This window comes from Malaclemys terrapin, chromosome 2 (genome assembly GCF_027887155.1).
Source record: "Malaclemys terrapin pileata isolate rMalTer1 chromosome 2, rMalTer1.hap1, whole genome shotgun sequence".
In the NCBI taxonomy this organism is placed as follows: domain Eukaryota; kingdom Metazoa; phylum Chordata; order Testudines; family Emydidae; genus Malaclemys; species Malaclemys terrapin.
The window spans coordinates 208,331,330-208,344,101 of record NC_071506.1 but is presented as its reverse complement, the minus strand read 5'-3'; the positions used below and the strand labels follow the sequence as shown (position 1 = coordinate 208,344,101).

Genomic DNA, 12,772 nt, shown 5'->3' with positions numbered 1-12,772 from the left:
GGTGGGAGTGTGAGAAGCTGGGAGCAAGAGGTGCAAGGAGCTGAGAGGGTGTGCTGCTGCTGCTGGAGGACTGAGGAGCACAAGCGTTATCAGACACCAGGAGGAAGGTCCTGTGGTGAGAATAAGGAAGGTGTTTGGAGGAGGCCATGGGGAAGTAGCCCAGGGAGTTGTAGCTGTCATGCAGCTGTTACAGGAGGCACTATAGACAGCTGCAGTCCACAGGGCCCTGGGCTGGAACCTGGAGTAGAAGGGCGGGCCCGGGTTCCCCCCCAAACCTCCCAATTGACCTGGACTGTGGACTTCTTCCAGAGGGGAAGGTCTCTGGGCTGTTCCCCAACCCACATGGTGAATCTCTGAGGCAAGAAAATTCGCCAATAAGCGCAGGACCCACCAAGATAGAGGAGGAACTTTGTCACAATGCATAGTTAGGATTATGTTTTCCAATGTGCATTACATTGCATTTATCAACATTAAATTTCAGAGGGTTCAGTCTCAGACTGTTAGACGGGGAACATAAAGCATTGGTTTTGGTTTATAGCCAGCAGCTGTTATAACATGTCCCCTTTATTTTTCTTCCTGCATAAGGCTGTCCTGGGGGGAAACAAAGTATTTCTATACTGTTTTACAAAGAGCTAGACGGTGGCTGGCTTATGCACAAATGAAGAAGGCATAAAGAGTCTTCACCTCCCCTTCCCTGCCATAGATGAGCTGGCCACATTTGTAGGTGGGTTTTTTCCCCAAGTACAGGAACATAAAATCATAGAACTGGAAGGGACCTTGAGAGATCATCTAGTCCAGTCCCCTGCACTCATGGCAGGACAAAGTATTATCTAGACCGTCCCTGACAGGTGTTTGTCTAACTTGCTCTTAATTGCCAATGATGGAGATTCCACAACCTCCCTGGACAATTTATTTCAGTGCTTAACCACTCTGACAGTTAGGAAGTTTTTCTTAATGTCCAACCTAAACCTCCCTTGCTGCAATTTAAGCCCATTGCTTCTTGGGCCTATCCTCAGAGGTTAAGGAGAACAATTTTTCTCCATCCTCCTTGTAACATCCCCCTTTTGTGTACTTGAAAACTGTTATTATGTCCCCTCTGTCTTCCCTTTTCCAGACTCAACAAATCCAATTTTCTCAATCTTCCCTCATAGGACATATTTTCTAGACCTTGAATCATGTTTGTTACCCTTCTCTGGACTCTCTCCATTTTATCCACATCTTTCTTGAAATGTGGTACCCAGAACTGGACACAATACTCCAGTTGAGGCCTGATCAGCGCAGAGTAGAGCAGAATAATTACTTCTCATGTCTTGTTTACAACACTCCTGCTAATACATCCCAGAATGTTTCCTTTTTTTTTAACAGTGTTACACTGACTCATTTAGCTTGTGATCCATTATGACCCCCAGATCCCCTTCTGCAGTACTCCGTCCTAGAAAGTCATTTCCCATTTTGTATGTGTGCAACTGATTGTTCCTTCCTAAGTGTAGAGTACTTTGCATTTGTCCTTATTGAATTTCATCCTATTTACTTAAGACCATTTCTCCAATTTGTCCAGATCATTTTGAATTTTAATCCTATCCTCCAAAACACTTGCAACCTCTCCCAGCTTGGTATCATCCGCAAACTTATAAGTGTACTCTCTATGCCATTATCTAAATCATTGATGAAGATATTGAACAGAACCGGACCCAGAACTGATCCCTGCAGGACCCCACTCGTTATGCCCTTCCAGCTTGACTGTGAACCACTGAAAACGACTCTCTGGGAATGGTTTTCCAACCAGTTATGCACCCACCTTATAATAGCTCCATCTAGGTTGTTTTTCCCTATATTGTTTGAGACAGTCATGCAAGACAGTATCAAAAGCCTTAGTAAAGTCAAGATATACCATATCTACCATTTCCCCCCCATCCACAAGGTTTGTTACCCTGTCCAAAAAAAAAAGGGGGGGGCAATTAGATTGGTTTGATACCATTTGTTCTTGACAAGTAATGGTCAGCATGGATTTATCACCTTATTATCTTCCAGGTGTTTGCAAATTGATTTCTTAATTATTTGCTACATTATCTTTCTGGTTACTGAAGTTAAGGTGACTGGTCTGTAATTCCCCAGGTTGTCCTTATTTCCCTTTTTATAAATTGGCACTCTATTTATTTACCCTTTTCAAGTCCTCTGGAATCAATCCCATTTTTCATCACTTTTCAAAGATAATTGCTAATGGCTCAGATATCTCCTCAGTCAGCTCCTTGATGGACTTCATTAGGCCATGGTGATTTGAAGACATCTAACTCATCTAACTAATTTTTAACTTGTTCTTTCTCTATTTTAGCCTCTGATCCTAATTCATTTTCACTGGCATCTACTGTTAGATGTCCAATTGCTACTAATCTTTTTGGTGAAAACTGAAACAGTCATTTAGCCCTTCTGCCATTTTCACATTTTCTCTTATTGCTTCCCCCAACATTGAGTAACAGGCCTAGATCAAACATGGTACCCACTGCCACTCCTTGGGCACAAACCACCCCAAGGAGTGAGGACACGGCCTCAGCATCTTTCTGCGTAGACCAACAGAGCTCTGGCCATGGAGGGGAGCTTCTGCCACCCTCTCCTACAGGATAGCACAGCAGCTGTATTCGCCAGGAACTGCAGGAAGCCGCCCTGCACTGTCCCCAAAGTGGGACTCTGTCTAAGGGGCAGAGTCTGGCCCAAAGTATGTGTTGTTGAAAAGGGACTGACGGCATTTTAGAGAAAGTTATAAAAATATTTTCCCAAGGGAAATCTCTGTACTGTAGCAAAAGTTCATTTATAAAAGTCAGAAGTTCTTTACTATGAATGATTGTGGTTTAATGGTTAAAACATTGGATTGGAGTCGATGGGAAGACTGGGTTCTGTTCCTGGTGTTGCCACAGGTTTCCTGTTTAGTCTAGGACAAGTCACTAAGGGTATGTCTATACTGCAATTAAACACTCACACCTGGCCTGTATCAGCTGATTTGGACTCATGGGACACAGGCTCTGGGTTTGTAAAACTGCAGTGTAAACACCCAGACTCCATCTGGAGCCTGGGTTCTGGGCCCATCCCCCCTCAGTCAATATAATAATAATAATTCGCTATCTCACAACTCAAGTGTGCTTGTGAAGTGCTTCGACATTTTCAGATGGTGCTACAGCATAGAGGTGCACAGCATTTGAATTCAGAAGTAATGGGTGTTTTTATCAAAGTTTAGAAAGAAAATAATTGGATATTTGCCAAACAACTTGTTTAGTTTCAAATACAGTGGGCTACAATATACCAAATAACCAGTAGGACTCCCTAGAATTATATTTTCATATTTGGCTACCAGTAGTGGCACTTATTCATGTTTAAAAGAACAGGCAATTTTGTAAATTGGCAATTCATTATTGTGCACATATGGCCATGGATAAAATCTGATAGCACAGCCATTAGCGCCCAGAATAAGGCTCTGGTGTGGTAGCTCAGAAGAGACCCAGGGAAGGCATTAGAAGGGGGAAAGAAGATAATTTTCATACTCTTGCAAGTAGCATAAGTTCTTAATCATTCTCTAAGATAATATCCTGAAATCTGACATGGATAACTACCTATTGGGGGTTTAACAAACTCTAATTTAAAAAGTTTTTATGTATAGAGAGTATAACTCACTGAAGTATTGCAAGAATAGTAGCTATGAAACCTATTCATTGCTTTTTTCAGTGTTTTCATCCTCAGTTTAACTTCCCATTGTAATATATCACCTTCATTGTCATGCATGAGGCTATTCCCTTTCTGATGTAAAATGCATTAGTGATTTCTACCATGTGCTCCAGATCTTTGGTATCTAGGGGCTAATTTGCTTTTATTCTGCAAAGTACCAGCAATAGTTAATGCTTTGCAGGTATGATTTAATATTTTGCACTTACACCTGTAGTTCTAGATTCTTAGTGTTTTATATGCATTAATTATACCTCCTAATATCCCTTAGAAGCAGATTCTGCTACCCCCTGACTTTAAAAGGGGGTTACCTTCTCACACTTCTTATCAAACTGTCTGTACTGGGCTATCTTGATTATCATTTCAAAAGTTTTTTTTTCTCTTACTTAATTGGCCTCTCAGAGTTGGTAAGACAACTCCCACCTGTTCATGCTCTCTGTATGTGTATGTATATATATCTCCTCAATATATGTTCCACTCTATATGCATCTGAAGAAGTGGGCTGTAGTCCACGAAAGCTTATGCTCTAATAAATTTGTTAGTCTTTAAGGCCTTGTCTTCACTTACCGGAGGGTCCGGTGGCACGCAATCGATGTTCTGGGATCGATTTATCGCGTCTGGTTAAGACGCGATAAATCGATCCCGGATCGATCCCGGAAGTGCTCGCAGTCGGCGCCGGTACTCCAGCTCGCCGAGAGGAGTACGTGGCATCGACGGGGGGAGCCTTCCTGCCGCGTCTGGACCGCGGTAAGTTTGGACTAAGGTACTTCGAATTCAGCTACGTTATTAACGTAGCTGAATTTGCGTACCTTAGTCCGAAGTAGGGACTTAGTGGGGACCAGGCCTAAGGTGCCACAAGTACTCCTGTTCTTCTTACTCCTTGAGTAGCTCCACTGAAATGAATGTGGCTGTTTGTAACTTAAGATGCTACTCAGCATGAGCAAGGATGGCAGAGTCTGGCCTTAACACATGTTCAGATGTCCTGCCCAAGGTCTTATAGGCACAGCCAGAAATAGATTTCAGGAGTCTTGGTTCCCAATATTGTGCTGTAACCAATAGAGACACGCCGTCTCTGTAGAGGCCTTTCTGTGTGTCACCTTGACTCCACACGTGAGACTAGTGGTCCCCCCCCCCCCTTTTGCTTCCTGGAGGCAATTCTTTGCTCCAAAATCAATTTTTAAATAAAATGTAACTTGAATAATCTGCCACAGCTGCTTCTTAAGATTTAGATTTACTATATTGAACTGTAACTTAAGTCAGTTGAATTTACTGGCTGCTTGCTTCATGCCAGGGAACATTCAAGCTTTTTTTTTTTTATGGAACGCCATTACCAATGTGGAAGTTGTATTATTTATTAGAGGTGTTTCGAAAACTTCAACAAAACACAGAAACAAAACTTTTCATTGTCCCCTCTGCACCCTGTTTTCCATCCGTCTCTGTTATTTATAGAGATGGTAGAAACTAGCCTGCTCCATCCTAATCAAACCTGACAAAGTCCCAATTTAGCATCTGAAGTAATGGGGACTATTCTGTCAGCCCTAATGCAGACTCCTATTCCAGTGTTATAAATATAACAAAATATGAGAAATGTGAGCACCAAAGGACTGCTCGAGCTGATTTGATGCCACCAATGCTGTGATTGTCTTTAGCCTACAACCCAATAATCTTGTAAATTGGATAAAAGTCAAAAGCAATCCATCACATCTCATTCTGCCACTGCACTCTCTTATCTAGTACTGCAACTAGCTTCACAGGTGGGAGGGAATCATTTGGATCTTGCTGTTAACAATGTAGTGTGGCGAGCAAACCAGTCAATGAATGATCAGCATATCTTTGATGCATTTTCACTTCCCATGGGAGGGCTACCAGACTCTCTTGTCTCGTAGGACAAATGGATGAATATCTACTGCCTTGCTATGACATCACTACCACCAGAAATGATGACATTATGAGCCATCAGAAGTACAAACAGCAAAACCAACCAAGCCCATAGAGTTGGTGCAGGGATACAGCACCTCTGCATAGATGTCTGTGGTCTCCTGAGGATTCCTGGAGATCCACCAGGTTTGGGAATGGCTCCCATAGCATCTCCTTTATATTGAAACTTGTCCTTTCATAGAATGACATGGTGGCATCTCAGAGATTTTCTCCTGCTTCTGCAGGCTTTCCCATAGGAGGGATAACCTGGTCCATAGCTAACACAATGTAGCAGCAATGTAATAATGAATTTAAGAATTTAAGAATTTATTTGCAGAAAACAAATAAAATCGTACTTTTTTTGAAAGAACACTATCCAATGCTTCCTGAAATCAGCAGTCGCCTTTCCATTGACTTTATGGGGCATTGGGTCAGGCAGTAAATCCTGCTTGGTTTATTCTTGTAATTGACTTAAATTAAATTAATCAGATGAATAAGACAAGGCATGATTTGATACCAAGAAAAAATAATATAATTACACTGTATGGCCCTACTAATGCCTTTGATGTGATCTCTTAAGTAAACAATCCTTTTTTGTACATGATATTTGTACTCATCTAAACAAAAGTGTTAACCACAATTATGGAACTGCCTAGGATACAATTCTAATCTGAGACCTGCCATGGAATCTGCTGTCCGTCTAGAACTGGGGGTATGGACCCCTCAGGGGGTCACGAGGTTATTACATGGGGGGTTGCGAGCTGCCAGCCTCCACCCCAAACCCCACTTTGCCTCCAGCATTTATAATGGTGTTAAATATGTATAAAAGTGTTTTTAATTTAAAAGGGGGGTCACACACTCAGGCTTGCTATGTGAAAGGGGTCACCAGTACAAAAGTTTGAGAACCACTGATCTAGAAAAAGCTGCTTTCTTCCTGTTAACTAGGAAACTAATGAATAACTGTGGGCCATATTCTGCCACCCTCACTCAGTGCCTGAAAGCAGTGGGACTACACACAGAGTAAAGTACTACGCAGCATGAGTACATGTGGCAGATTCTAGCCCTGTGCTATTGAAATTCTTAGTTTTAATTCACAATCCTCTTTTGTTCAACTCATTCAATCTGAATTATCCTTCTGTTACTACATTCTCCTTCTGTTGTCAACTAACGTAGTGCGGCTCACAACATTGTTTTGCTTTGCCCAAGCTCAGAATCTGCAGTTATTTTTCATGCCATTGCATCAGTCTTATCTTAGCATCTTTTTTTCTCTGATGAATACAAAAACCTCTCCTAACATCTAGCTTCTTTGTAGAGTATTTCCCAAACCCTTCTGATATAGTTTTTTTTCTTTACATTATGATCTGCTGTTTCTTGTATTGTAAAATCTATAATGATCCATTTAGTGACATCAGGTATAAATAAAGGAAGAGTCTGCCTCAGCCCTTCTTCCTCCCACCATAGCGTCTCTCCTCAGCTACTCACACTCATACCTACCTGGGCAGCATTCTGAAATGACAGACAGGCACGTGCGCACACACACACACTTACTTAATAAATCTTATTCCAAAGTTGTTTGTTAATAGCAAAGCTCCAAAAAGGTCTGGTAAAGTATGAGATTATCTGACAACTCATTATGGATGAACCTCTGATACCCATACTCCAGCTTAGTGAGCCCTTGTTTTCTATAGATCTTTCTATACAGTATATTCAAATTATTCTGTTCTTATAATGTTGAAATCAGAGAGAGAGAAGCCACAGATACCTTAATGCATCACCATGCCAATGCAGGATTGTTCCCTATAGTATACGTCCTGTTGCTTTGTCCAGTCCACTTTTAAATTACTCAAGAGGCACAGCATCTACAATTTCCTATATATAGAGTTCAAATTCTTAGCTGAAGCGATTTTCATTAAATGGACTGCCCTTTGTTGCAGTAAGGAGTTTCTCAGTGCTGTAGAATAACCTGTTGCATTGATAAAGAAATTAATCCTCATATCTTTCATAATAATGGTGCTATTCATAAACTATTATGACCTACCATGTGCAAGATGAAGCAAAGGCACAACAGCAGGTGCAGTTAAAAATGAGAGCAGAGGCATTGCTTCCAGGTAGTCATATTTGCTTGCTAAAGAAAGCAGGGCAACACACTCCTTACTGTACTGACCAGCAGAGCTGAGCATATTGAGGGGGAAGCATACGCTGTTAGTCCTTTTTAAAGAACGGCAGAGCTATCACTTCAGCATGTACCCCACCACAGGAGTTCTGCCTTGAGCCAGCAAGAATTCTTTTTGGGGTTTCCAGTGCAGTGGAGCACCTCCCATTCTCCTTGTAGGCTGTATTTCATAACTGCATGCTGCTAGTGTTCCAATCTCCTGTGGGAAAAAAAAACCCAGGGGTGAGTAGAATCTCAGCCAGGAGAAAAGGGGCGTGGGTGCGGTTTTTCCTTTTCCCCTTTTCCTATTAGGGAAATGGCAGTGTTCCAAAAACATAATTATTAAACTCCCTGTAATCCAGAGAGAGGGTTTAACTGAGCGATGATCTGAAATGCCAATCCTTCCCTGTATATAACTTAATCTACAGAGATAAAATGACAATCCAATCTAGTCATACAAAGCTCTCTTAATGCAGGTAAAACTACTCTCTCTCTCCCCCTCCCCCCCACTCCTCTTTCCCACAGTCCACTAACCTTAAGTCTTTTACTAAACATTTAATTGTTTAAGATTTATCTAGATTACTTTGTATTCTGTTTACTTTACTTTCCCCAAACTACAATTGTAATCTCTTCCAGAAATAATCTTCCATGTATAATTGTTATGAAGAAGCTACAGCTTGACTCAGATGTTTCTGTTCTCTCCCTTCATTTAACCAAGCAAAACATATTAATGAACTATAAATTACAGCTGCACAAATTCACATCAGCGCATAAACGAGCTAGCACAAGTGATTACTGCAGTCTGCTAAATCCATGCTTTATTCTGTTTGAACTGCACCTCTATCCACCATGCTTTATTCTTCCTTTCCCTGCTGCAACCAGAGCGATTGCCCTATCCCGTATCTTTTCTCCTAAGGGGAGGGGGGAAACATTTTAAAAACTTGTGATTGAGAAAGAGGAAACAGAAATAGACCTGTTAGTGTGAATTCCCATCCCTTCGTTAAAAAATTGTGCTAACACAAGTACTTTAGTCAGTGAATAAAGAACGTGGGGGAAGAGAGGAGAAGTTGGAATCTTCCAGCACTTGAGTGTTGGTTAGGGCAGGGGGTTGGGAGCCAGAATTACTGAGTTCTGTTCAACTGACTACCTGTGTGACCTGGGGCAAGTTAGTTACTCTCTTTATACCTCCCATGTGGCCATCAGTTAAATGGATATAAATATTACCCTTTTTAGCAATTGTGTTATGATGGTTATTTGCAAAATGTTTTGACATCATTGAATTGAAGATGTGATATAAATGCAATGTGGTGCAGTTGCTGGGATGGAACATAAAATCTTACCATTGTAGAAGCACTGGAAGAAACACCCTGGAAACCTTTGAAGTGTATTAACTCTACAAAATCTATTTAATCTTTCACTAGGCAGTTACTTCTTGGACTTGGTAGGAAACAAAGTACTATGTGCAGCCTCTTGCATATTTTTTAGCTACTTGCTTTCTTAAATCCCCCATCTTTTGAATTTAGGCTTCATAAACATTTGATTTCCCCTCTAGAACCTCTGCACCAGCTCCTCAGCTTGTGTAAGTCAGTGAGTGATGCAAATGTACATTAGCGAAAGATCTAGCCCAACACCCTGAAGAACTTGGGAAACCAAGTGCTGCTGCATAGATAGTCCCCATAACAGCTTTTTCCTGTACATAGGGTGACCAGATGTCCTGATTTGATAGGGACAGTCCCGATTTTTGGGTCTTTTTCTTATATAGGCTCCTATTACCCCCGCACCTCCTGTCCTGATTTTTCACACTTGCTGTCTGGTCACTGTACCTGTACATCCACTTCCCCTTCCATCTACTGCTCATCAATCCAGTTTACAAATCCCTCCATCCTCCTTCACTTTTAAACTCTTTGCAAGTCACAATGATGAATGTTAATACAGTCTTGGAAACCATGCCATATAACAACCTCTCTAATATTATGCTACCCATCACCCCTTTCTCATCATCTTGCTTTTTATTTCCTTTCTCAATATCTTATTCTGTTTCCATCTCCATCCCTTGTCTTCCAGTTTATTCACCTCCTTAAATTTCAACATGGCCTTTGTGACAATAGTGTTCAGCTGGTGAGGAAAGCATGAAGGGAAATAGTTCTCTTATGCATATTTGCTGTGTGATGCGGAGAGATATCTATTGCTGTGTTTCAGTGGTGAGGCGTGCAAGAGGTAACAGATGGTGCAAATGGTGAGCTGAAGGTACAAGGGAGCAATGTTTCTTTAACTACAGTAATAATGCTGGCAACAAGTTACTTGAAAGGGGGAAGACGTTTGGGAAGCCAGCAGAGAGGTCAGGAGCAACTTGAAGACAGACCAAAAATCAATAGTGGAACAGTCAGTTCAAGGAGTTCATTTTAGTCAACTCATTCTCCAGACCCATTTGTGTTTCATCCACTTGGGGTGTCTTGCTTCCAAACCTGTTTTGCAAATTCTTTGGAGCAGGGACTGTCTTTTTATTACCTGTTCATACAATCGAGGGTACAAATAAGAGCTAATGGGGTGGGGGAATGTAAAGGGGGAACACAGCTCTACTCCTCTGTGGAAAGTCTCTTTAACCACTGTGTACAGCCATCTAGTGCAATGGGGTACTCGATTGCAGTCTCTAGGTGCTCTTGGGATGCAATCGTTTTTATTTATGTGTAACGTGATGCTTCTGGAGAGGTTGTTGGCAGCAGGGATAGAGAACCACACTGCATAAGCATGGGGTCACACACTCCCCTGGCTGGGGTAGCTCATTCTGAGCTTTAGAGGTTTCACTCTGCTGAAATCCCCGTACGGGCCACCTTTTATGATGTGGCATGCCAGGATGTGTTGTCAGTAGTGCGGATTGAACCTGTGGATCTAAAAGCAGGAGTGTCAGTGCCTGAGCTAAAAGACTCTCACATTTGTTAGTCAAAGGCTGTGACTGCTATATGGACTGTGCACTGCAGAGGGATGGAGAGCCACACTGTGTAAGCATGGGTTACATAACTGTAATGAAGAATTAGATACCAGGACAGGAAACAACTGGACAATTGGAGTGTGATGGGGTGTGTACCCCACACTTGCCCTGCTGAAAGAGTTAATGCAGACTGAGAAGGGAGCTAATTAATCCAACAGGTCACAGCAGAGAGGGTCAGGTGGTTAAGCAATCCCCTGATTGAAAGATGAAGCCTAGCTGAGGAGGAAAAGCCAGGCTTGGGCTATAAAGGCAGGAAATCGGCAGCTGTGAAAAGCTGCAATTGCTCCCAGGGAGAAGTGTTTGGAGGTTACAGGGATCCCAGAGTTACCAAGCGGGAGTTAGGAGACTGGCCAATCCTGTGGGGGGAGTGCTAGAGGTAGGAGAGGGCTTGGAGAAAGGCAGTAAGGTCTAGAAGGGAATAAGCCTTGATTGCTTGTTAGAGGGTCCCTGAGTTGGGACCCAGAGTAGAGGACAGGCCCAGGTTCCCCTGCCAGCCACTGAGGGAGTGGCACTAGGAGGCAGTGAATAGGAAGACTGCCTGAGTCTGTTTGTGGAAGAGACTTCCCCTCTGCCCCCCAGAAGGGGAAACCCACAGGTAGTGACCTGGCTGGAGTGCTGAGTCATGAAGAGGCAGCAACCACAGGAAGGGGCATTGACCTTGCAAAGCTAATCCCCAGAATGGCCAGGAGGCGGTGCCATCCTAGCGGTGAGTGGGGCACCTTGTTGCAGGCAGGCAGAGAGAGAGAGAGAGAGACTCTGACTGACTTGTCAGCCCAGGGCTTGAAGGAGATCAGAGACACCACAATATAAGAACCGAACAGGTGTTATCTGAACACGTGGTGTTTGTTCTCTCACCCTCTTCCCCGGGGGGCAAAGCGTGTGCAGTGGAGTGTCTTGGGTGTTTTTTTAATAAATATAACATGTTGTGTTTATATTTTTACCTGGGTGTCACAGGGTGTGCCTCCCTGTAGGGCCCACTCCTGACCTAGTGTGGTGCTGCAGACACTCCCTGACTCAGTTTCCCCTCTTAGGGCTCCTTAAGAACTACACGCAGTCCAAAAGGTGTAAGACAAAATTTCCCTGCTGCAGTTATAACTTATTAAAGCCAAATATTGAAATAAAGTCTCTCCCCTTGAGCCCAAGACTTGCACAGCTCTCTTCTTTGGTCTGTGGGAGCTCCTCTCCCAAGAGAGTTTCTCTCTGTGAATGCCACCCTCCAGCTGAGCTATGATGACTTCTTATTAGGCTCATGTGCTCATTATTCAATTAGCTGCCTTGAAGGACTCAATCTCCTTATAAATTAGCTCCTCACTGGTAGCCTGGGCCTACACTTCCCCTAAAGGATCCAGCAACCCTCTGACACTGAGCTTAGTATTTCAGATCAGAGTGTGAAGGGAAAAGGATTGATGAGTATTTAGTTTTGATCCAACATTATGTAAACATGATGGCTTGTGATATTAACTGTCACTGGTTCTTTGCTGATAAAGGCGCTTTCAAAACTTTCAGACGGGATCATGTGAAGCTTCTCTGATGCTTGTCGACTAAAAGAGTGGTCCAGGCAAGTTGAGATAGGTAAGTTCACAACAGTCAAGTGTCTGAGTCTCTCACACAGGGTACAAGTATCTTCCACTGGCCTCAATGACAATTGTTCGTATTATGCAATGGGAGAACGCAGACCCAGGGGAGCACAAGAAAAGGATCCAAGTTCATAGCTGCAAAATATTTGCTGTTAATTCCTGATCACTGTTTGGGTTATCAATACTATTACCTAATAATCAGTGAGCTATAATGGGCCAGGTCCTCAGGTATATCAGCTTCAATGAAGCCGGTGGAGCTACACCAGTTTACACCAGCTGAGGATCTAGCCCACCATCAACAAACAACATGTAGGTACTTCTGAGGCTTCTGCAAAAGGACAAGAGCAGAGTAGCCTGACATTTCATAAAGAAACAGGACAGTTCGTGGCTTCAGGTTTAGTAGGCAACCTGAAACTTGGCCTGGAT

At 42.7% G+C, this 12,772-nt stretch overlaps 1 protein-coding gene across 5 annotated transcripts in view; it reads left to right on the top strand.

The window, feature by feature from the left end:
* Nucleotides 1-12,772, top strand: part of TMEM108 (transmembrane protein 108) — a 253,936-nt gene that overhangs the window by 33,348 nt on the left and 207,816 nt on the right. Inside the window, exon 1 of one of the 5 annotated variants that reach the window (XM_054020356.1) lies at nt 12,276-12,341. The exons of the other annotated variants lie outside the window; for them this stretch is intronic. The gene's annotated coding sequence lies outside the window, so the exon portion shown is untranslated. Of the gene's footprint in view, nt 1-12,275; nt 12,342-12,772 lie in introns of those variants that run through there. 5 annotated transcript variants of the gene reach the window in all.